The 21,581-nt window shown below is 49.2% G+C and overlaps 1 long non-coding RNA gene across 1 annotated transcript; it reads right to left on the reverse strand.

Moving 5' to 3' along the window:
* Positions 1-14,489: 14,489 nt before the first annotated feature.
* Positions 14,490-21,393, reverse strand: LOC139226283 (uncharacterized). Its single transcript, XR_011587234.1, has 3 exons — positions 21,245-21,393; positions 18,952-19,131; positions 14,490-14,945 (listed from the first exon to the last, which is right to left on the reverse strand). It is a non-coding gene; the product is annotated as an uncharacterized lncRNA (long non-coding RNA).
* Positions 21,394-21,581: the final 188 nt, after the last annotated feature.

Genomic DNA, 21,581 nt, shown 5'->3' on the forward strand with positions numbered 1-21,581 from the left:
AGGTGGGGGTGGTGGTGGTGAAATCACTGACTTGTGATGCTGGATCACAGAGTGCACGAGCCTGGTGTCCTGAGGTTTTTTCCTGTTGTCATGTCGGGCCACTTGGTCGTGTGGTCGCACGGCCCGTGTACAGCGCTGACATCAATGTTCTTTGTGTAATTCACTCTCGGGCTGTTGGCGTTGCTGCCAATGAGCTTCAGGGGCCGAATGACCAGGGCTTGTACCGTGGATTACTGCTGTGATTAATACACTTAATGGCTTCGGTGGTCCAAGTAATATTTTTTTTGAGTGTGCGGCCCCTTTAATGGGCTGCGCGGCCCCTTTAATGGGCTGCGCGGCCCATTCACACTGCCGCCCAGGCTGCGCAGGGCTTTCAGAGCGCTGTCTGGCCGCGCAGCTTAAAGGGGGCATTGAATGGGTTCATTTGGAAAAAACCGTTCTTTCCGTTTCTGGATCAGGAATTCCGCTCCGTCTGAACCATCGGGATGTGCAGTTTGGTCGGTTGGTTGAAATGTTTGTGTATTGGTTGTGAAATGCCAGAACTCCTGTTAAATAAATTCAAACGTCTTCAGCGAAATGCTTGTTTTCAAGCAGGTGGCTGTCCCTGTCTGCCCATGTCCCACAACTCGCACACTCCAGACAGGGAAATAGAATTTACAGCACAAATGGGCCATTTGGCACCCCCCCGCTCCGTGCCGAGTGTCCGCCCCCCCCCCCGGCTCCGTGCCGAGTGCCCGGCCCCACCCGCTCCGTGCCGGGGTTTATGCCCCACACCAGCGCCCTGTCCATCTCCCCCCATCACTGTATCCTCTATTCCTTTCTCCCTCTTGTTTATCCAGCTTCCCCTTAAATACATTTATGCTATTTGCCTGTCAACCTCTTTGGAGACTGGCTAAAGTTCAGATTTGTTTTTCCAGTGCACTTTAGATTATTTTTTTAAAAAACGTTCAGTTCAAACTCCTGACCGGCCTGCTTGAATTGTGGTGTGTCTGATCTCTGTCGGGTCGAGCTTTCACTTCTCTTTCTAGAATGGTTACAGCACAGAAGGAGGCCATTCGGCCCATTGAGCCCGTGCTGCAAACCATTCCCACATTACAACAGTGACTACACTCTGGGCTGTAAAGCGCTTTGAGATGTCCGGTGGTCGTGAAAGGCGCTATATAAATGCAAGTCTTTTTCTTTTATCAGTTCTGCTATGGATGTTCTTCCTACGGTCGATATAAGCGAGCGTCTCCCATTCCCACTGCGTCCCACCTCGCAATCTAACTTCCTTTCCCAGGGCTTCAAAACTGTGCAACCCCCTCAGAGTCTCCTCTTCGACAGTCGAAAACAGCTGCCTTTTATTCCGTTTCGATCCTTCAGCGGGGAGGCAGGCTTTGGAGATGTACAACCCGTAAACGAACGATGCTGTCCTGACACGGGGGGTGGGGGGGGGGGGTTTCAAGTTTCGGCTGCCCGCTAGAACGGCGCACATCGGAGAGGCCCGCCTAATTTATAGAACAAAAATTGCGGCAGATACTTAGCTCGCGGTTCTCCGACAGCTGTCGGCCCATTTCCAGGTCGGCACTGCGCAGCAGGAGCTGCTGGGGGTGGAGCTACAGCCCTGCACCGAAAACAATGCCGGCAGCTGCGGCGTGCGGAGTAGCTCCCAGAGTCCTGTCTCCGGGGCAACAACCCTATCCCTAACCGAAAGGGACGTCGCCCCTATCCCCGGCCGAGTGGCCTGCTCATCTTACCTCGATGGCGGGTCCCGTCCGCCCAGCCTCTCGCTGGGGGCGGCCCGGCATCGCTGTCGTCTTCTCCGCCCCCCCCCCCCCCCCATCTCTTCATCCCCCCCCCCCATCTCTTCATCCCCCCCCTCCCCCCTCTTCTCCCCGGTGCTGCAGTAGGTGAGTAGAAATAATTTTTTATTTGTTGTGATTTTTTTGAATTAAAAAAAAAAATTGGGATTGATTTATTGGTTTTATTGATTTATTTATTTGTAAAAGTGAAGGGTTTAATGTTTGTAAACCCCCCCTTCTCCCCTCCCCCTATCTCTCGATCCCTATGTTTGATTTCTAAGTGTAGGCAAGGTTTTTCTGAGTATACAAAAACCTACACTTACTCCATTCTAAGTTAGTTTGGAGTAAGTTTTCGCTGCCTCAACTTGCAAAACAGCCATAAGTGGCCGGACACGCTCCCTTTTGGAACAAAAAAATCTGTTCTAAAATGAAACTATTCTAACTCAGTAGAACTGGAACAAACTAAAGGCCGAGAATTGCAATTTCTAAGATGCTCCATTCTAAACTAGTTGCTTCAAAAAAAATAGGAGCAACTCAGGCCGAAACTTGAGCCCTGGGTGTGTGGAGCTCAGTAAATGGTACATATCTACAGAGCGTATCGAAAGCCTCGAGAGGCCGAACCTGGTCACTGCAGCCACAGTCTCATTTCAGGAACTGAATATAGGAAGAAATAAAGAACATTGCATTTCTATTGTGCCTTTCAGGATGTCCCAGAGCGCTTCACAGCAAATGAAGTACTTTTTGAAGTGTGGTCACTGTTGTAATGTAGGGAGCACAACACTACCACCTCCAATTTCCCCTCCAAGTCACACACCATCCTGATTTGGAAATATATCGCTGTTCCTTCATCATCACTGGTTCAAAATCCCTAACAGCACTGTGGGAGCACCTTCACCACACGGACTGCAGCGGTTCAAGGCGGCGGCTCACCACCACCTTCTCAAGGGGCAATTAGGGATGGCCAATAAATGCCGGCCTTGCCAGCGATGCCCACATCCCAGGACCGAATTTTTTTTAAAACGCGGCGGGCAACGTGTGCTCAACAAAATCCCACAAACGGCAGTGTGATAATGACCAGATAAATTTATTTTCCAGTGAGGGTTCGAGGAAGTGAATGTGAAGTAATGTCTTCAGCCAACCCAAAGCAACGAGGCAAGAGCGTTGACATTCAGGGCTGTGAAGGCGTCTTTCAGCACAGAAACCAAGCAATTTATTTGGGGGGGGGGGGGGCCTTTTTCAGGGAGGTTGATTGAGGCCAAGACTTTGAGTGTCAGTGGGCTATTCGAAAACATAGAAACATAGAAAATAGGTGCAGGAGTAGGCCATTCTGCCCTTCGAGCCTACACCACCATTAAAATAGGATCATGGCTGATCATTCACCTCAGTACCCCTTTCCTGCTTTCTCTCCATACCCCTTGATCCCTTTAGCCGTAACGGCCATATCCAGCTCCTTCTTGAACATATCCAATGAACTGGCATCACCAACTCTCTGCGGTAGGGAATTCCACAGGTTAACAACTCTCTGATTGAAGAAGTTTCTCCTCATTTCAGTCCTAAATGGCTTCCCCCTTATCCTTAGACTATGTCCCCTGGTTCTGGACTTTCCAACATCGGGAACATTCTTCCTGCATCTAACTTGTCCAGTCCCGTCAGAATTATAAATGTTTCTATGAGATCCCCTCTCATTCTTCTAAACTCCAGTCAATACAGGCCCAGTCGATCCAGTCTCTCCTCATATGTCAGTCCTGCCATCCCGGGAATCAGTCTGGTGAACCTTCGCTGCACTCCCTCAATAGCAAGAACGTCCTTCCTCAGATTAGGAGACCAAAACTGAATACAATATTCCAGGTGAGGCCTCACCAAGGCCCTGTACAACTGCAGTAAGACCTCCCTGCTCCTCGACTCAAATGCCCTAGCTATGAAGGCCAACATACCATTTGCCGCCTTCACCGCCTGCTGTACCTGCATGTCAACTTTCAATGACTGATGTACCATGACACCCAGGTCTCATTGCACCTCCCCTTTTCCTAATTTGCCGCCATTCAGATAATCTGCCTTCGTGTTTTTGCCACCAAAGTGGATAACCTCACATTTATCCACATTATACTGCATCTGCCATGCATTTGCCCACTCACCTAACCTGTCTAAGTCATCCTGCAGCCTCTTGGCATCCTCCCCACAGCTCACACCGCCGCCCAGCTTAGTGTCATCTGCAAACTTGGAGATATTACACTCAATTCCTTCATCTAAATCATTAATGTATATTGTAAATAGCTGGGGTCCCAGCACTGAGCCCTGCGGCACCCCACTAGTCACTGCCTGCCATTCTGAAAAGGACCCGTTTATCGCCACTCTCTGCTTCCTGTCTGTCAACCAGTTCTCTATCCACGTCAGTACATTACCCCCAATACCATGTGCTTTAATTTTGCACACCATTCTCTTGTGTGGGACCTTGCCAAAAGCCTTTTGAAAGTCCAAATGCACCACATCCACTGGTTCTCCCTTGTCCACTCTACTAGTTACATCCTCAAAAAATTCTAGAAGATTTGTCAAGCATGATTTCCCTTTCATAAATTCATGCTGACTTGGACCGATCCTGTCACTGCTTTCCAAATGTGCTGCTATTTCATCTTTAATAATTGATTCCAACATTTTCCCCACTACTGATGTCAGGCTAACCGGTCTATAATTAACCGTTTTCTCTCTCCCTCCTTTCTTAAAAAGTGGTGTTACATTAGCTACCCTCCAGTCCGTAGGAATTGATCCAGAGTCGATAGACTGTTGGAAACTGATCACCAATGCATCCATTATTTCTAGGGCCACTTCCTTAAGTACTCTCGGATGCAGACTATCGGTCCCTGGGGATTTATCAGTCTTCAATCCCGTCAATTTCCCTAACACAATTCTCGCCTAATAAGGATATCCTTCAGTTCCTCCTTCTCACTAGACCCTCGGTCCCCTAGTATTTCCGGAAGGTTATTTGGGTCTTCCTTCGTGAAGACAGAACCAAAGTATTTGTTTAACTGGTCTGCCATTTCTTTGTTCCCCATTATAAATTCACCTGAATCTGACTGCAAGGGACCTCCGTTTGTCTTCACTAATCTTTTTCTCTTCACATATCTATAGAAGCTTTTGCAGTCAGTTTTTATGTTCCCAGCAAGCTTCCTCTCATACCCTATTTTCCCCCTCCTCATAAAACCCTTTGTCCTCCCCTGCTGAATTATAAAATTCTCCCAGTTCTCAGGTTTGCTGCTTTTTCTGGCCAATTTATATACCTCTTCCTTGGATTTAACACTATCCCTAATTTCCCTTGTTAGCCACGGTTGAGCCACCTTCCCCGTTTTATTTTTACTCCAGACAGGGATGTACAATTGTTGAAGTTCATCCATGTGATCTTTAAATGTTTTCCATTGCCTATCCACCGACAACCCTTTAAGTATCACTCGCCAGTCTATTCTAGCCAATTCACGTCTCATACCATTGAAGTTACCTTTCCTTAAATTCAGGACCGTTAAGGGGTCCTCAAGGGCATTAGCTTGGATGATGTGGAATTGGTATGGGTCCATACTGATTCCCGTTACATGTCACCCAGTCTAGAATGGCCAGCTGTCTAGTTGGTTCCTCGACATACTGGTCTAGAAAACCATCCCTAATACACTCCAGGAAATCCTCCTCCACTGCATTGCTACCAGTTTGGTTAGCCCAATCAGTATGTCGATTTAAAGTCGCCCATGATAACTGCTGTACCTTTATTGCATGCATCCCTAATTTCTTGTTTGATGCTGTCCCCAATCTCACTACTACTGTTTGGTGGTCTGTACACAACTCCCACTAGCGTTTTCTGCCCTTTGATATTCCGTAGCTCCACCCATACCGATTCCACATCATCCAGGCTAATGTCCTTCCTTACTATTGTGTTAATTTCCTCTTTAACCAGCAACGCCACCCCGCCTCCTTTTCCTTTCTGTCTATCCTTCCTAAATGTTGAATATCCTTGGATGTTGAGTTCCCAGCCTTGGTCACCCTGGAGCCATGTCTCCATGATGCCAGTTACATCATATCCGTTAACTGCTATCTGTGCAGTTAATTCGTCCACCTTATTCCGAAGGCACAGAGCCTTCAGGTTTGTCTTTTTAACACACTTTGCCCTTTAGAATTTTGCTGTAATGTGGCCCTGTTTGCTTTTTGCCTTGGGTTTCTCTGCCCTCTACTTTTACTTATCTTCTTTCTATCTTTTGCTTCGGCCCCCATTCTACTTCCCTCTGTCTCCCTGCATAGGTTCCCATCCCCCTGCCTTATTAGTTTAACCCCTCTCCAACAGCACTGGCTAACACTCACCCGAGGACATTGGTTCTGGTCCTGCCCAGGTGCAGACTGTCCAGTTTGTACTGGTCCCACCTCCCCCAGAACCGGTTTCAATGTCCCAGGAATTTGAATCTCTCCCTTCTGCACCATTCCTCAAGCCACATATTCATCTGAACTATCCTGCGATTCCTACTCTGACTAGCACGTGGCACTGTTAGCAATCCTGAGATCACTACTTTTGAGGTCCTACTTTTTAATTTAGTTCCTAGCTCCCTAAATTCGTCTTGTAGGACCTCATCCCGTTTTTTTACCTATATCGTTGGTACCAATGTGCACCACGACAACTGGTTGTTCACCCTCCCCCTTCAGAATGTCCTGCACCCGCTCCGAGACATCCCTGACACTTGCACCAGGGAGGCAACATACCATCCTGGAGTCTCGATTACAGCCGCAGAAACGCCTATCTATTCCCCTCACAATCGAATCCCCTATCACTATAGCTCTCCCACTCTTTTTCCTGCCCTCCTGTGCAGCAGAGCCACCCACAGTGCCATGAACTTTGCTGCTGCTGCCCTCCCCTGATGAGTCATCTCCCTCAACAGTAACCAAAGCGGTGTATCTGTTTTGCAGGGGAATGGCCGCAGGGGACTCCTGCACTACCTTCCTTCCACTGCTCTTCCTGTTGGTCACCCATCCCCTATCTGGCTGTGTAACCTTTACCTACGGTGTGGCCAACTCACTAAACGTGCTAGTCACGACATCCTCAGCTACGCGGATGCTCCAGAGTAAATCCACCCGCAGCTCCAGTGCCGCAATGCGGTCTGTCAGGTGCTGCAGCCGGATACACTTCCCGCACATGTAGTCGTCGGGGACACTAAAAGCATCCCTGACTTCCCACATCGCGCAGGAGGAGCATGGCACGTGTCCGAGCTTTCCTGCCATGACTTAACCCCTAGATTAACTTAATTTGGCGGCAACAACAACAACAATGCTAAAGGTTACCTACTGATACAGAAAAAGAAAAACTACTCACCAATCACTTACCCCTTGGCTGTGACGTCACCTTTCGATTTCTTTCTACTTTTTTGCTTTCTCTCCCTGCACCTGTCCCGGCAGGCCTCCTCAACGCTGCCGCTCCGCCGCCTCGAACACCCGCTGGCTCCCCGACGACTGTTGGGCCTTGGGGGCTATCGCTGCTTTACCTGTTGCCAACAGGAGTCGCTGTGGTGTGGCGGGGCTGGGAGGCTCCCGGGCTGGGTTTATGCTCCCCACTCTCTCTCGGCCTCAGTGGTGCTGAGGCAAACTGTTGGACCCCAACACCTTGCTGAGATGGTGCAACTCCAAATGAGCCATCATGTCTGACAAAGGGTTCCGTTCCTCTTCCCGCTCTCCACCCCCCCAACAAGCAATGTGACGGCCCCTTCTGTAAAATGCAGCTGGGTCTGCTGCGTGTTTTCAACATTTCCTGATTCAGCGTTTTATTTTTTGTGGAGAAGTTAATTCACTAACTGCTTAAATAAGTGGTTCAGGGCAGTGAGAAAGGGCCAATATTGAAGGGTTTGTTTTCAGTTTGTGGATGAAGTGATAGTGAACTTATGCCGAGAGCCAGATAGGAGGGGGGAGGGGAGGGGGAAGACAAGAGAGGGGGTGAGTGTTGAAGAAGGAATTAGTCAATAACCTGATGCGTCCCCTTTAAGACTTCTTGCTCCTCCCTCACCAGACTCCAGTGCTCCTCTCTGCCCCCGCGCTATCACCATGGGCAGCTGCTGTGGGAGGTGATGTTGTGGATGGCTGAACTAGGGCTGCCCCATATCTCTGAGGCTCAGTGTACTGGTGTGGAGAGCCACTCACTCTGAGCTGATGTTCAGCGCAACAGTCTGCAGCACACCATCAGAGATAACTGGAGGGCCCAGGGAGGTTGGCGGAGACTAAGACTTTGTGTTCGAGTGTCAGCGGGCTATTTGACTACGGGCGAATCGCACCTGCTGCCCTTCGAGTACTTGACTCTTAAACACATGCACACATACTATTACTGCTTTGAATAGTTTTAATTACCAGGAATTAATTTTGTGTAAACTTTGGAGACCGATGGAATCACAAAGAATTGGCAAGTATTTGCAGCACAGAAACCGGCCATTCGTCCCAACAGCTCCATGCCAGTGTTTCTGCTCCACACAAGCCTCCTCCGACCTTCGTAATGTTCAAAATAAGGAAGGGTCTTGATAGAATAAATAAAGCGAAACTGTTCGTGTGGCAGGAGAGTCGGTAACCCGAGGGCTCAGCTTGAAGGTGATTGGCAAAAGAAGCACCAGGAAACGTCTTTTTACGCAGCGAGTTGTCACGATGGCTGAAAGGTCGGTGGAAGCAGATTCAATACGTACTAACTTTCAAAAGAGAATTGAATAAATACTTGAAGGGAAAGAAATGACAGGGCTGTGGGGAAAGAGCTGGGGAATGGGATTCATTGGATAGCTCGATCAAACAGCTGGAACAGGCACAATGGGCCGAATGGCCTCCGGTACTGTATCATCCTGATTCTATAATCCACCCTATCAACATGTATTATTGTTTTCTACTTGATGGACTTGTGTAGCTTCCCCTTGAATGCGGTTTGCCTCAAGCACCATGTGGGTGTTCTATGGGGAAAGGCAATTGCTGCAACAGCTTAGTGCGGTTATTGTAGCAGTCACTGTGTCCGCTTGGTCCCGTTCATCATATCTCCCCTCTGCCTGTTTCCAGTCACACTGCAAACACTTAAACCCATAATCTAAGGGCCATTACTGAGGGAGCGGCGCACTGTCGGAGGGGCAGTACTGAGGGAGCGGCGCACTGTCGGAGGGGCAGTACTGAGGGAGCGCCGCACTGTCGGAGGGGCAGTACTGAGGGAGCGCCGCACTGTCGGAGGGGCAGTACTGAGGGAGCGCCGCACTGTCGGAGGGGCAGTACTGAGGGAGCGCCGCACTGTCAGCGGGGCAGTACTGAGGGAGCGCCGCACTGTCGGAGAGGCAGTACTGAGGGAGCGCCGCACTGTCGGAGGGGCAGTACTGAGGGAGCGCCGCACTGTCAACGGGGCAGTACTGAGGGAGCGCCGCACTGTCGGAGGGGCAGTACTGAGGACGCTGCACTGTCAGAGGGGTAGTACTGAGCGAGAGTCACACTGTGGGAGTTGCAGCACGGAGGGAACACTGCACTGTTGGAGCATCTTTTCTTACACCAAAAAACTTTCTGCTAATTACTTCAGCTCGTTAATCAGTCCTGTGCTTCCACAGGAGCATTCTTCCATCTTTGGAAAGCTTAGAGCATTAAATCAATTGAATTCATGGAATAATGCAGCACAGAAGGCCCTTTGGCTCATCGTGTCTGTGCCAGCTCTTTGAAAGAGCTCTCCAATTCGTCCCTTTTGACAGTTACTATTGAATCTGCTTGTTCGGACAGCGCGTTCTGATCACAGCAACTCGCTGCGTGAAAAGAAATTCTCCTCATCTCCTTTCTGGGTCTTTTGCCAATTATCTTAAATCTGTGTCGACCTGCCTCTGGAAACCGTTTTTCCCCATCTACACTTATGATTTTGACCACCTCTATTAAATCTCCCCTCTGCCCGAAGGAGAATGATCCCACCTTCTCAGGTCAATCATGATGAAAGAGGAAACGATATGTTCAGCAAACTTATCAACCTCACAGAATCACTAATATTTTCCATTTCTCTTATTCTGGGTCTGTAATTTAATTTTTTTGCCATTAATTTTTTATCAAAATTACAAAAGGAATTCAGTCCCAGCAATTTTATTGGCCTAGATTTTGCTGGTGGAGTAATGGTGAGGCTAATGCCCCCTAGTTCTGGATTCCCCCATGAGCATTTACCCTGTCACGCCCCCTCAGAATCTTATGTTTCAATAAGATCACATCTCATTCATCTAAACTCCAATGAGTACAGGCCCAACCTGCTTAACCTTTCCTCATAAGACAACCCCTTCATCTCGGGAATTAACCTGACGATCCTTCTCTGAACTGCCTCCAATGCAAGTATATCCCTCCTTAAATAAGGGGACCAAAACCGTACGCTGTACAGTATAAGTGCCCTTTTAACGGAGTGGTAAGTGTTAATTACTGCCAATAACCTCTCTGGCACTGAAAATTAACTTATTACAAATGAGGAGTCTCATTCCTTCAGGTTTTAATTACATAGAATGTACGGCACAGAAACCTGCCATTCGGCCCAACTGGTCCGTGCCGCTGTGTATGCTCCACACGAGCCTCCTCCCACCCGACTTCACCTCACCGTATCTACACATCCTATTCCTTTTTCCCACATGTGTTTATCCAGCTTCCCCTTAAATACATCTGTGCTATTCGCCTCAACCACTTCCTGCGGCAGCGAGTGCCACATTCTCATCCCTCTCTGGGTAAAGAAGTTTCTCCTGAAATCCCCATTGGATTTACTCGTGACTACCTTATATTGATGGCCCCTAGTTCTGGTCTCCCCCACAAGTGGAAACATCTTCTCTACGTCTACCCTATTAAACCTTTCCTATATCTTGAGGACCTCTTTTTAAGGTCACCCCTCTCTCTTTTCTGAACAAAAGAACCCGGCCTATTCAGCGTTTCCTGATTAGTTATAACCTCTCAGCTCTGGTATCATCCTTGTGAATCGTTTTTGCACCAGCTCTCAATGCCTTCGTATCCTCTTTAGAATCTGGAGACCAGAACTGTGCAAGTGCGGTCTAACCAAAGTTCGATATAAGTTTAACATAACTTTTCCGTTCTATCCCTCAAGAAATGAACCCCAGTGCTTGATTTGTTTTTTTTAATGGCCTTATTAACCTGCGTTGCTACTTTTGGTGATTTGTGTCTGTACCCCCAGATCCCTCAGCTCCTCTTCCCCCATTTAGACACTTGTTATCCAAGCAGTGTGTGGCCTCCTTAATCGAGGATGAGGGGTGATCTTATCGAAACATTTAAAATAATGAAAGGGATAGACAAGATAGAGGCAGAGAGGTTGTTTCCACTGGTCGGGGAGACTAGAACTAGGGGGGCAGCCTCAAAATACGGGGGAGCCAATTTAAAACCGAGTTGAGAAGGAATTCCTTCTCCCAGAGGGTTGTGAACCTGTGGAATTCTCTGCCCAAGGAAGCAGTTGAGGCTAGCTCATTGAATGTATTCAAATCACAGATAGATAGATTTTTAACCAATAAGGGAATTAAGGGTTACGGGGAGCGGGCGGGTAAGTGGAGCTGAGTCCACGGCCAGATCAGCCATGATCTTGTTGAATGGCAGAGCAGGCTCGAGGGGCTGGACGGCCTACTCCTGTTCCTAATTCTTCTGTTCTTTTGTTCCAACTTTCAAAGATACACCAGCTCACACTGATCTACACTGAAATTAATTTGCCAATGACGCACTTGTTCTGCAAGTTTATTCATGTCCGCTAGTATTTTGGCGTATTCTTCCTCAGTTTTAAATACACCCCCAATTTGGTATTGTCCGCAGATTTTGAAATTGTACTTCCCATTCCCGAGTCCAAATCGTTAATTTAAATTGTGAACAATAGTGGTTCAGAACTGTTTCCCCCCCACCACACTCAGTAACATGCAATCTCCCCCCACACTCCGTAACATACACACACACACTTACAATCAGACGCTCTCTGGCCGTAGAAGATCTTTAATCTGATTTCGATGGTGAGGAATAATTTGTTTTTGATATTTTACATTTATTTCCACTGAACAGAATTCTTGCAGCAGAAGTTGTTTTATTGCAGGGAGATTGACTAGCGAGTGGACACAATAACACAGCTTCTGTGTGGGCCAGCTCCTGGACTCCTCCTCTCTTGTTCTGGTTGGTTTTTATCATCGGGGCTTGTGGCTGGAGTGTCGGCGAAATGGGCGAGCAGTCGGCAAGCCACAGCACGCGATTCCTCCCCTCGTAGGGTGACGAGCCTGGGAGCAGCGGTATAACCCTTACCAGTACTTATACAAGTAATGGTAACGGTTTAACCGCCACCCCCAACTTTCAGAGTCCAATGGTCCATCCTGAAGTTAAACACACAGAGAAAGTGGGAAAAGAAGGGGTTTTAACACAAACCAAGAGCGACAGAGACTGGGGAAGAGAACAGATTGGGTTGGTGTATCGGGATTGACCCAGAGCTCGTCTTCACTTGAACAATTTGTTCTGTTTTAATGTGACGACTTCCTCCTAATCATGGAACAACTTGCACTTATACAACGTAGCGAAACGTCCCAAGGAACGTCACAGGAGTGTAACGCACACTGAAGTCTGGTTCCCGGTCCGATCACACCAATACTAATATGGTCGGTGCTCCTCTCCTTCCCTCGTCCCACTCGCTCTCCCTCTTCATCACCTCTTTCCTTAACCTGTGGCATTCCTCACGCCCCTCGGGCCTCCTCTTCACACTACAGTCTGTGGGGTCGCAGGTTGGCCGAACATGGTGGCTCAATCGCTGGGGTCACAGGTTGGCCGAACATGGTGGCTCAATCGCTGGGGTCGGTGGCTCAATCGCTGGGGTCACAGGTTGGCCAAACATGGTGGGTCAGTCGCTGGGGTCACAGGTTGGCCAAACATGGTGGCTCAATCGCTGGGGTCGGTGGCTCAATCGCTGGGGTCACAGGTTGGCCAAACATGGTGGCTCAGTCGCAGGGGTCACAGGTTGGCCAAACATGGTGGTTCAGTCGCTGGGGTCACAGGTTGGCCAAACAAGGTGGCTCAGTCGCAGGGGTCACAGGTTGGCCAAACAAGGTGGCTCAGTCGCTGGGGTCACAGGTTGGCCAAACAAGGTGGCTCAGTCGCAGGGGTCACAGGTTGGCCAAACATGGTGGTTCAGTCGCAGGGGTCACCGGTTGGCCGAACATGGTGGCTCAATCGCTGGGGTCACAGGTTGGCCAAACATGGCTCAGTCGCTGGGGGTCACAGGTTGGCCAAACATGGTGGTTCAGTCGCAGGGGTCACAGGTTGGCCGAACAAGATGGCTCAATCGCTGGGGTCACAGGTTGGCCAAACATGGTGGGTCAGTCGCAGGGGTCACAGGTTGGCCAAACATGGCTCAGTCGCTGGGGTCACAGGTTGGCCAAACATGGTGGCTCAATTGCCGGGGTCACAGATTGGCCGAACATGGTGGTTCAGTCGCTATAGTCACACGACGACAGTACAGATTGGCATCATGCGTGAGTAGCAAGGTGACACTATTGGGACCAACGATACTTATTTTGGATGCAAGTTACAGTTTGTTCTCTGCTTGGCAAAAACAAATTGCCAAACACTGCTGTACAATGACAGTGTGAATTTAGAAGTTTAAAAATAACTCGCCTGGTTTCAAGACACAGCGAGCACAGCGGAAGGAAGTGGTGAGTAAAGGAGAATTGACTGACCCAAGGGCAGGAGGAGGGAAAGGAAACAAATCAGTGAACCATAGCTCCTTCAGGACAGGGAGGGGAAGCATCAGCCTTTAAATGGTCACTCAGTCACTGCCGCTGATTGTCTCTTCCCTCTTCTCCGTGTGTAATGAGGGGGCGGGAGGTGGCGAGGGAGATTCACAGTCCCCACTGCACCGTCACAGGGCAATGGTCCAGGGTCCCACTGCACCGTCACAGGGCAATGGTCCAGGGTCCCACTGCACCGTCACAGGGCAATGGACTGACCACAGTATCCACTGCACTGTCACACGACAATGGACTGACCACAGCTACAGGAAGTGAACTGGAGTGAGAGACACTCTCCGCTGCAGTTGGATGTGGAGAACCACAGGTCTGAAAACAGGCTGCCTTTCAGTAACTCCTGCCCTCAACTCACCCATCAGTAGAGATACACTCAGTAACACCGGGCGCTGGGGGAGAGGGGTTACTGAGTGACAGTGTGAGGGAGCTGGATTAACATCAGTACAGATACAGTCAGTAACACAGGGTGCGGGGGGAGAGGGGTTACTGAGTGACAGTGTGAGGGAGCTGGATTAACATCAGTACAGATACAGTCAGTAACACAGGGTGCGGGGGGAGAGGGGTTACTGAGTGACAGTGTGAGGGAGCTGGATTAACATCAGTACAGATACACTCAGTAACACAGGACACTGGGGGAGAGGGGTTACTGAGTGACAGTGTGAGGGAGCTGGATGAACAGTAGAGATACAGACCTTTCCCTCCTCTGTGTCTGGCTGCGATGACGAGTCTGGGAGCAGCGGTATAACCCTTACCAGTACTTAAACAAGTAATGGTAACGGTTTAACCGACACCCCCAACTTTCAGAGTCCCATCCAGAGTATAAACACATGGCGAAAGTGAGCGAAAAAGGGGGTTTAAACACAAGCCGAGAGCAACAGGGACCGGATTGGATTCGAGTCTCGACCCAAATGTTCAACTAAGCTTCATGACTCCTGATCACGCAACAGAATAATGGCAGAGTTGAGAAGAAGGCAGACAGCAAAGTTCCATTGTCCCTGACCTGCTGCGAGACTTTCAAACAAAGAGTTTGGTCAAAATTAACAAATGTAACCGTTGTCAAACCTGAATGTTGGAAAGATGCAAGCCAACTGGTGTTGCACTGGGAACCAAGGACACCAGTGTCATTGGCACCATGTGGTGTCTCAAGCCCTGGAAACCAAAGATTATTTCCACGCTCTTTTGATTGATTATTTCTGCCAGGGATTCGCACCTCGCCAGATCTCTCGTCCATTGCCTCTTCGGGCTGAGTTTGAGATTGGGGTCCATTCCCCCGTGGCTGGTCCGCGCTGTACCGTCAAGCCCGGGATAGTACATCATCTATACTGTAGTATCTGAATAGTGAACTTACAGTATATGATGATATCCTGCCCAGAACACAAGGCAGCTCTTCCATCGGTGTCCTCCCAGGTAGTGCCTGCAACAGAGAGACCAGCGCAGTCAAAGCTGAAACCCACTGACTCACCAATCGCGCTCCACACACCAATCCGAGGACCATGGGTGAGGCGGAGAAGACAAACGGTTCAATTTAAAAAGAAAGACTTGTATTTCTATAGTGCCTTTCTCCACCACCCGATGTCACAAAGCGCTTTACAGCCAATGAAGTACTTTTGGAGTGTAGTCACTGTTGTAATGTGGGAAACGCAGCAGTCAATTTGCGCACAGTAAGCTCCCACACACAGCAATATGATAATGACTGGATAATCTGTTTTTGTTATGTTGATTGAGGGATAAATATTGGCCCCAAGACACCGGGGTAACTCCCCTGCTCTTCTTAGAAACAGTGACATGGGATATTTTACGTCCACCTGAGAGCAGACGGGGCCTCGGTTTAACGTCTCATCCGAAAGACGGAACCTTCAATAGTGCAGCGCTCCCTCCGTACTGCCCCTCCGACAGTGCAGCGCTCCCTCAGTGCTGCCCCTCCAACAGTGCAGCATTCCCTCAGCGCTGCCCCTCCGACAGTGCAGGGCTCCCTCAGCACTGCACTGGGGTGTCAGCCGAGAGTTTTGTGCTCAAGTCCCTGGAGTGGGACTTGAACCCACAAACCTGTGACTCAGGCGAGAGTGACACTCACTGAACCACAGCTGACACTGACTACGTTGCACAAAGGCTGGTGACAGTGGAGTGGACTAGCAGTCAACCTCCTCCCTGCTGTGGTTCACAACAACATGTTTTGAGCAAGCAGGAGACTGTTTGCAGTGTAGGACACGGAACAGACTTTACTGACCCCGGGGATGAGGGATCGGCTCAGCCTGGATCGGAGCAACTGTTGAAAACCATGCTCCTTTATCCATCACATTTTCCCTAAATCAATGTTACACGTCACAGATAAGATCGCATGACGTGTCCGTTCATGGTCATTGAATATATTTAAGGTGGAAATTGACAGATATTAGAGCGATAAAGGAGTAAAGGGTTGTGGGGAGCGGGCGGGGAAGTGGAGCTGAGTCCATGATCAGATCAGTATTGATCTTATTGAAAGGCGGAGCAGGCTCGAGGGGCCGAATGGCCAACTCCTGCTCCTATTTCTTATGTTCCTGAATCCTTTTGAGCAAAGTCCATTCCTGTAAACAGTGAATTAAATAAATCTGGAATAAAAAGCTAGTATCAGTAACGGTGACCATGAAACTGCCGGATTGTTGTAAAAACCCGTCTGGTTCACTAATGTCCTTCAGGGAAGGAAATCTGCCACCCTTACCCGGTCTGGCTTATGTGTGACTCCAGACCCACAGCAATGTGGTTGACTCTTAAACTGCCCTGTGAGTTATACCAAACTGCTACAAAGAAGTATCATTGCAGCAGTTCAAGAAGGTGCCTCTCACCACCACCTTCTTGAGGGCAGTTGGGATGGGCAATAAATGCCAGCCCTGCCAGCAATGTCCACATCCTATGAACAAATTTTTAAAACTACTTCCCTTAAACAGGACTTCCTGACCGAACTGTTCTTCACCCCTTTATTAACCATTATCTTTCTATACTACAGTTAATGGATCCCTCGACCTGTGTTTATTACCCGAGCACCTCATGGATGATGTCATTACCATCGCGTATTTCCCTGTTGCACAGGCACTTTTCGTATCAAACAACAAGCCTTGCATTCCTCTCACGGCACTGCAAAGCCATCCTGTTTATATTGGAAATTCAGTTGCTCTAAGATACAAAGAAGTTTGATTATTAACCCTTAATTTCCCCAAGATGTCCAACACCAAGGTGGGTGAGGGGAGTGAGTGAGGGGGAAGAAGAGGAGAGGGAGGGAAGAAGGGGAAGGAGAGATGATCAGGGTGGGCAGGGGGAGATTTATTCCATTGCAATATCATCACCAATGTGCGGCGTATTGGTAATTTTTCCTCACACATTGCAGTTTTGGCTGATTGATGTCATTGTGTCGTGCTGTTAGCAAAGGAGACGGGATCTGCCCGATATGTTTGCATGAAGGCATTGCCCCTTTACTGTTCATTGCTCTTGTGTACTGTATGTTGCAATGGGGAACTGTCACAGATTTAAACACAGGATCGTCACTCAGTGAATTTAGGATCCATGGTGCACGCACTGACATCGCACTGTCCCGGGACACACTGGCATCGCACTGTCCCGGGACTCTCACAGTGACATTGCACTGTCCCATAAGATCATAAGAATTAGGAACAGGAGTAGGCCATCTAGCCCCTCGAGCCTGCTCCACCATTCAACAAGATCATGGCTGATCTGGCCGTGGACTCAGCTCCACTTACCCGCCCGTTCCCCGTAACCCTTAATTCCCTTATTGGTTTATCGACATCGCACTGTCCCGGGACACACTGACATCGCACTGTCCCGGGACACAGTGACATTGCACTGTCCCGGGACACACTGACATCGCACTGTCCCGGGACACACACAGTGACATCGCACTGTCCCGGGACACACACAGTGACATCGCACTGTCCCGGGACACACAGACTGACATCGCACTGTCCCAGGACACACACACTGACATCGCACTGTCCCGGGACACACAGACTGACATCGCACTGTCCCGGGACACACACAGTGACATCGCACTGTCCCGGGACACACAGACTGACATCGCACTGTCCCGGGACACACACAGTGACATCGCACTGTCCCGGGACACACAGTGACTGACCAAACGCCCCTGACTGACTGATCACTGAGTGATCTCGACTTGCCTTCGCTCACTTCACTTCCCCAATATACCTGAGCGTTGTTCCCACTCCCAGCCTGCCCACACACAGAGCATCAGCAGCCTGTCCAGTTCAAGACCAACAAGGCTAAAGAATTATTTTAGAGAACAAGCAAGATAGATTATCCTCTGAAGCCGAGACCCTTGGTACAAACACAGACTCTGAATGTTCAGTGAATGCATGGCGAGGAACAGGAGCTTGCCTGTGTGCGATTAGAATCTAATCGAGGGCTTCAGGGACCCCCAAACAAAAGCTCACACATTACAAGACTCTCAACTGAGCTCCAGGTCACCTCACACATCACCTGTCACTTTGTTTTGTTTGGTGTTGTCTCCACTTTACACGATACCATTTGCACATGAGAATTAACCGATTACAGGCCGAAAGAAGGGCAGGAATGGCAGCTCAACATTCCTGGTTACAGAGATTTCAGACGAGATAGAGAGGGGCATAAAAAAGGAGGGGGATGGCGGAAGGTAGTATTGATTAAAGAACTCTGCTTGATCGGGTGGTAGAGGCAGAAACCCTCATCGCATTTAAAAAGTACTTGGATGTGCACCTGATGTGCTGTAACCGACAGGACTACGGACCGAGAGCTGGAAAGTGGGATTAGGCTGGGTAGCTCTTTGTCGGCTGGTGCGGGCACGATGGGCCGAATGGCCTCCTTCTGTGCTGTAAATTTCTGTGATTCTATGAGTGTCACTACATCAGAATTAATCAAAAGGATTGACATGGAATTCTGATATAGAATCACACAGCACAGGAGGCCATTCAGCCCATCGAGCCTGTGCCGGCTCTCTGAACGAGCGATCCAATCAGTCCCACTCCCCCCGCTCTTTCCCCATCACCCTGAAAATTTCCCCATTTCAAGTATTTATCCAATTCCCGTTTGAAAGTTACTATTGAATCTGCTCCCACCGCCCTTTCAGGCAGCGTGTTCCCGATCACAACAACTCGCTGCGTAAACACATTCTCCCCATCTCCCCCTCTGGTGCTTTTGCTGATTATCGTCAATCTGTGTCCCTCTGGTTACCGAGTCTCCTGCCCCGGGGACCGGTTTCCCCTTATTTAATCTGTCTGAACCCTTCCTGATTTTTGAACACCTCGATCAAATCTTCTTGTAAGCTTCTCCGCTCCGAGGGCAACAGCCCCAGGCTGCGTGGTTCAAATTCAAACTCGGCAAAACTCTCAATCACTGTTGGCGGTCTGTTTTAAGGAACAGCCACAAATACTCACACCTTGAGCGTGTTTGTCTTTCGGTGCGAACGGGACCCGAGGTTCTGAGTTGTGTCCCTCACCCGCCCACCGTTCCTGCTCCAATCTCCGCTCCGAAGTCTTGCGCTCTGCTGGGGTTCGGAGCAGAGAGAGAGCAGCCTCCTGCTTTTAATTGGCTCGCTTCTTTCTCTCTCTCTCCATCTGCGGAAGACAATCTGACAATGTTTAGTTCAGCAGCAGTTGAGTTTTTCTTGGAAAAGAGAACTGAAACTATTTGAATTGAGCGAAGTAAACATGAGACAATTTTTTTTGTTGAAAAACATTAAATGTGAATTTATTGATGGAGAGATAAAAGTTCCCGCGGGCCGTGAGATCTGATTGACGATATGCCGTACTGCATGCTTTCTCACTGCAACTTATTTTAAATAGGTTGACGAAGTGATAAATTTTTTGGCGAATTCTAATTCAACGTTTATGAAGACAAGTGCATGGTCCCACTATAATAAGATGCTAACCCTGAAAGAGGAACTGTGTTTGTGTACATTACCACACAATCTCGAGAGCTATAAGGGGGAGATGGGGGTGCAATTATCGCATGCTTTCCAGTTTCACTCGTATTCCCCCACCGCGCAAAAAGTTACGGTTACTTTGTAACTCCAGACCTCGGTCGCAGCCTGGCTCGGGTTGGGAGATGGGAGTGGTGTGAAAGTCTCTCGGATGAGACGGTCGCTCACACCCTGAGTTTCGCACCGTACGGCATTTCACACTCGTGACAAGCCAGCTTTGAATAATGCTCCTCTGGGGCTCTGCACACTGAGTGAGGCACACTTGGTCTGACTGCTTTGCCGGGCTTTGGGGAGAGCGGAGGGGGAGTGGGACTAATCGGATCGCTCCTTCAAAGAACCGGCACGGAGACAGTGGGTGGAAGGGCTCCCTCCTGTGCTGTCAAATTCTGTGATGGAATGACACTTCCAGCCGCTCTGAGATAGCTCCCTACCCCACAGGCAATGGCAGCAGTCAACCAACACCTTTCACGGTCTTGTCCTGTGGGGTGAATATGGGGCCGACTGGCTGATATTCACACCACAGGACAAGAGGAGACAGCTAGCGGTTTTAAACCCACGGGTGCTGTTGACAGACCAAATCGAATCCAGTAAATAAGCAGCCAGGGATAAAAATGCTTCATTTTTGTCCTCACACCACGTATTTATTAATGGCTTCGATAAAACAACAGCTAGCCACGTTTCCAAGTTTGCCAACGACACACAGATTGGTGGGACGGTAAGTAATGTTACAGAGCCATTGATAGATTAAGTGACTGGGCAAAACTCTGGTAGATGGATTTCAACGCAGGCAAGTGTGAGGTCATCCCATGTTGGACCAAACAAGGATCAATCCGAGTATTATTTAAATGGTGAAAAGCTAGGAACAGTGGAAGTCCGAAGAGATTTAGGGGTCCCCGTACACAGATCACTAAAGTGGAGCTGTCCGGTATAATAAATGATCAAAAAGGCTAATGGAAGGTTGGCCTTTATAACGAGAGGGCTACAATATAACCTGGGGGGAGTTTTGCTGCAGCTTTACAAAGCCTTGGTTTGACCACATTTGGAGTTCTGTGTACAGTGTGCTAGGCACCGCATCTTAGAAAGGATATATGGGCCTTGAGAGGAATGCAGCATAGATTCACCAGAATGTTACCAGGGCCCCACGGGTTAGATTATGAGGAGAGATGACACAAACTCGGCTTGAATTCCCTGGAATATCGACGGTTAAGGGGTGATATAATTGAGGAATTTGAAAGGTATTGATAGGGGAGCTGGAGTGGGAGTTTCTGCCGGTGTGAGAGTTTAGGACAAGGGGGCATAACCTTAAAATCAGAGCCAGGCCATTCAGGAGAGAAGTTTGGAAACACTTCTTCGAAAATAGTGCCATGGGATCTTTTACGTCCACCTGAGAGCAGACGGGGCCTCGGTTTAACGTCTCATCCAAAAGATGGCACCTCCAACAGTGCAGCGTTCCCTCAGCACTACACTGGGAGTGCCAGCCGAGATTATGTGCTCGAGTCCCTGGAGTGGGACTTGAACCCACAACCTTCTGACTCAGAGAAAGAGAGAGAGAGTGCTGCCCACTGAGCCACGGCTTTCCACACAACACCCTTTGCCTTTGAACGTTGTCAATCGCCCACCGCGGGTACGGATAATGTGCCGCTCAGATGCCAAAGGCAAACCTGAAGCAGAAACAGAAAATACCGGAAAAAAAGCAAGAGAAAGTTGAGGTTAAAGTTGCACGGGGCGATCCCGCGACCCACTCCTACCTCACTCCTGAGAGAGACGTTAGCCAGTCCTGTCAGAAGGTCAGTGCCCGCAATGAGCTCTGATCAAAGAGCGTGGGATCGACAGTCCGGACTTGCTTCTCGCCTCTGCTCAGCCTCTCGCTCGCTCGCTCTCTCGCTCTCTCGCTCTCTCGCTCTCTCTCCTGGAACCTTATTATGGACTGGCTTCATTTGCATACTTTTACACCAAAAGAGGCTTCTTGGATAAAGCATTCAACTGGCGTCTCATTGGTTGGTTCCGATAAGGGGAGAGGGGAGGTTGGGACACGGCGAGGGAGGGGATGGAATTTGCTACGGTTAGGGTGGAGGGTCCTGTTCC

The sequence above is a fragment of the Pristiophorus japonicus genome, chromosome 16, assembly GCF_044704955.1.
Source record: "Pristiophorus japonicus isolate sPriJap1 chromosome 16, sPriJap1.hap1, whole genome shotgun sequence".
NCBI lineage: Eukaryota > Metazoa > Chordata > Chondrichthyes > Pristiophoridae > Pristiophorus > Pristiophorus japonicus.